Genomic DNA, 4220 nt, shown 5'->3' on the forward strand with positions numbered 1-4220 from the left:
CACTCTTGGCATTCCATTTGAGCTCTAAGCTTCAATTTTGGATTTTTATACTAGTCCATAGACTATCATAAAACAAGGCAATACTTATGTTTGATATCTACACTCATTGCCATTAGTTGGATTTTACCCTGTTATGTACGATTGATGCTTATATATTCAAGGATGCTATAACATTGCTTGGAGTTGATTTTGGACTGATTTGACCACTTCATTACTCTATTTTGGTTAAGGTTTGCTGGCTGGAAATATAAGGCAACACTCTATTTGATGCCTCTATGGTTAGCTTTGTTGGTCTTATGATGCTCGATTATGTTGAAGTGATGTCTACATGTATGGGAATGCTATGCCCTAGTATGGGTTGGATTTAGAGCTAATTTTGGTATTGAAATAGCTCAGTTTGATAGTGTATTCACTGATGTATACAATATGACTGAACCTCTTTTAACAGGGATTTTATGTGCCTATTGCTTCTGGCTATGATTCGGGTGTTCTATATGCACTCCTCATGTGTACTATTGATGCTAGCTCATTGGTATATCATATGCCCATGATTTGAGGTGGCTTTGAGCTTCATTTGAGGACTAATTTACTCAGTTTTGATAGTGAATTTATTGATATAATAATTAGGGCTGAAGCCTATTTGGTCAGTGTATGCTTTACCTATTGGTCATGGGTGCTTCCCAGGTGACTCATATGACTACACTGATGTATATGGAGGTTGGCATATGTCTTGTATTGCTCTAGAATGATTTTTTATCTTTGATTGAGCTCCATCTTGGTTGGCATTTGATTGGCATTGGTCTACAATGGCATGCTTTGTGACAATCACTATGCCTAGTGCTTGACCCTTCGGTACATGCTTTGATGCATATGTCAGAAATGCATGCTCCTTACATTTTCTATGTTTGATTGCCACTTGGAGCTTCAGTTGGGTGTTCATTTGCATTCTTTGGAGTTCTTGGATGCTTATTTGGGTTGTTAGCGATTTGACATGGATTGTTATATGATGTATTGGATGTTATAGGTGATGTTTGGTCAATCCCTTGCTCCGGATGCTCCGTTGATATACAATCTTGGCTCCATGATGCCCTAGACATTCACATGCTATATTTGAGCTTGGTTGCTCGATTAACATCGATCTTTCTGCCAGTGGGATCTTCATGCTATCTCTGGATATTGTAGAGCTTGTGGTTTATGTAGTTGAGCCTCTTGAGTAGATGAGACTGGGATCTCTTACATGTCTATGCTCTTGATAGATACTTATTTGCATTGGATACTTTTGGGCTGATTTGATCCGTCTTCTCTTTGAGCATACACCGACATTTGTCAAGTATTTGGGTGTTTGGATCATGGTTCTTAGTTGCTATGGTGTTTGTTACATGCCCCCTTCATGTAGGATCTGACCTGGAAGTCATACTTGACTTTGGATCACGGTTAGCTCATTGTTTGCTCTCTTTTTCTTGCTACTATGATTTATTATAGCAAGTTTTTTTATGCAGATTGTGATACATTTACTGAGCTTAATCATGTCATTTTGATGTACTTTTGGTACCATTTGGTGGATAATTGGTCATTTTAGCAATTTCTCTTATTTTCAACTTGTTTTGGAAGTGGAACTACTAATTACAACATACTATTTTCTGCATAGTCTACTTCTGTTTGAGTCATTATGGTTGGTCATCTCAAAGATAAAACTTTATTTAACATTGCCAAGTTGGATGTGTTGAGTGTTGAAATGACTTGTTTTTTTGGCTGATTTTTTATTGTTTTTGAGAGCTGAATGGATGATTTTATGAGATGATTGATTGGTTTGGAAGTGGTTTGAGAGTGTTTCGGATGATATTGATTGTGTTTTGGAAGTTCATGATGTTTATTAGTAGAGATATGAGGTTCTGTGATGTTCTGATAGGTTCTGATTGGTTCTGTATACCTTCTATATAGCTTTTGTTTTGTTCTGTTTTGCTCTGATTGTCTTCTGTAAGGAGGGATGGATTGATGATTGATGAAGATTGAGATCTTGTGAAAGCTTATTGAATATTTTTTGATGGTTTGGAATGGTTTGAGTGTGAGTTATGTGGTTTTGATGACCTTCTGTAACCTTCTGTAGGTCTTCTGTAGAGCTTCTGTCTCTGTACTGTAACTGTACTGTAGCTGTTCTGGTACTATACAGTGACTATTCTGTATGCTTCTGTATGTATTCTGTTGAATGTATGTGTAGCTTGGGAAATTTTTCTAGCCTTGGAAAGAGGTGAATACAAGTGCAAAAGAGCTGAAAGAAGTGAAAGAAGTAGCTGCCGAAGACTCGAATGAAGACTGGAGTGAAGTGACAGTAGTGAGCTATGAAAAGACACTGTAGTGGCTCTGGTGACTCTTCATATCAGACATACCTCTTGGGAGGGGTATCCACGACCTAAGAAGGATTATTGAGAGTGATTATGAGAGATTGTAGTGAGGAGATGATGTATGATTGATGGAGAGAGAGAGAGAGTCAGAGATAGCCAATTCTACTAAAACAGAGTGATTGTATATGAGAGATTGAGAGAGAAGACTATGAAGATATTGAAGATGAATACTATGTGATGTATTTCCATTCAAAGATGGTGTATTTCTTTTCTTTCTTTGTTCTATTGATGGATTTTGTGAAGGTATTGAAGAATATGATTGATTCTATCAAATCCGTGGGAGATCTACATGATGCTGTATGAAGATTTGTTGTGCCTAGTGTTCTTTTCTTCATTGTGATCATATAGAACATAATAAAAAAGCTTGTTGATGTTACAAGATAGATTTTCTTACAAGAGAATTTCCTTTTCCTTGGTGTTCCTCTTGGGGCTCCATGTTTTTGGTGCATAGCCAGGGAAACTTGCCATCAACAAGCACCAGAAGAGGCTGAAAATGAAGGAAATGGCATTGCCAAGAAGAGAAGAATTCAATGGATGTTTGTAAAGTTCCTTCTTCCATTGAAGAGTTGGAATTTCTCATAATCAGAGCCACTTTCCACAAGAAGTTCATCCCACAATGGCGGAAACACATCACCATCATGATGCATGCTCTATGTGGTGGACAGTTTCCTCTTCCTATTGAAGCAACAGAAACTTGCATCTTGGTGGCAAACTGTTTGGGAACAAACTGAAGAGCAGAAACAGAGAGAATGACCATCCATGGAAGATTTGGCATTCATTGAGAAGTTTCCAGACATCATCAAGTGGGAGATTGTGAAGAAGCTTCAGGAGTCTTGGTCTGTAGAGGTTCACAGAGACAAGAAGGAAAAGAGTTGGATTTTGTTCGTGGATGCTCAACATCAAGATACGTGGGATGCTTGGTGCACTGATAATCTTCTATTTGTTCAATCAGCAACCCACTGGAAGTTGGTAGATAGAGTGTTTTTTACAACATACACTGTTGAAACCATCAGAAGCTGGTATTACTATGATGATGGCACCACCACAATGCTTAGACGTATGCATTTTGACACCTTCAGAACCGAATACCTTCCTCTGTGCAGTGGCATGAAAGCAGAATTCAGAGACGTTGAAAAGGAAGAAGTAGAAGAAATGTTGGCAAGACAGTCCTCCAGAGACTGAAGCCTTCTGTTATCCCTCTGTGGAGCACTAACAACATAGTGGAGCCAACCCCCTGATGAATGACGCAATAAAGAGGCAAGCGTTAGAACGAGTTCAGAGGTACGTGAGAAGAGAGAAAGCAAAAATCAAAGCTGAGAACGAGCTCGCAGTAGAAGCCGCCTTTGACGCCCTTGCAGAACTCTTTACAGAAGTCCCAATGGCACATCAAGCCCTTCCTCCTTGCTGGAGGTCCACTTCCAAGCCAGATCCATCCTGGAAATATTGATGACAGGCCAGCGAATGTAGTTCCATTGCCAGTTTTTAAGGGAGAGTACAATGAAGACCCCGATCTTCATGTAGCAGAGTTTATGGTAGCATGTGTGGCTAACAATGCCAGAACCCCTGAGCATTGGTTAGCAATATTCCCCCGCCACTTTCAAGGGCGCGGCGTTTCAGTGGTATGAGAGACAAGCAGCAGGAACTTTTGGCACATGGGATGACCTGAAGTTAGCCTTCCTCACTAAATTCAGGCGTGAAGGTTTTGAAGAGCGGATGCGAGAGGAATTTATGAACCTAAGTCAGTCCTCTGGAGAAAGAGTATCCTGGCATTTCTAGTCGAGAGAGGAAGAAGCTCATGTTAGAATCAACCCCCTACAC

This window comes from Lygodium microphyllum, chromosome 10 (assembly GCF_053477565.2).
Source record: "Lygodium microphyllum isolate KBCC chromosome 10, Lygodium_microphyllum_v1.1.10, whole genome shotgun sequence".
Lineage (NCBI taxonomy): Eukaryota > Viridiplantae > Streptophyta > Polypodiopsida > Schizaeales > Lygodiaceae > Lygodium > Lygodium microphyllum.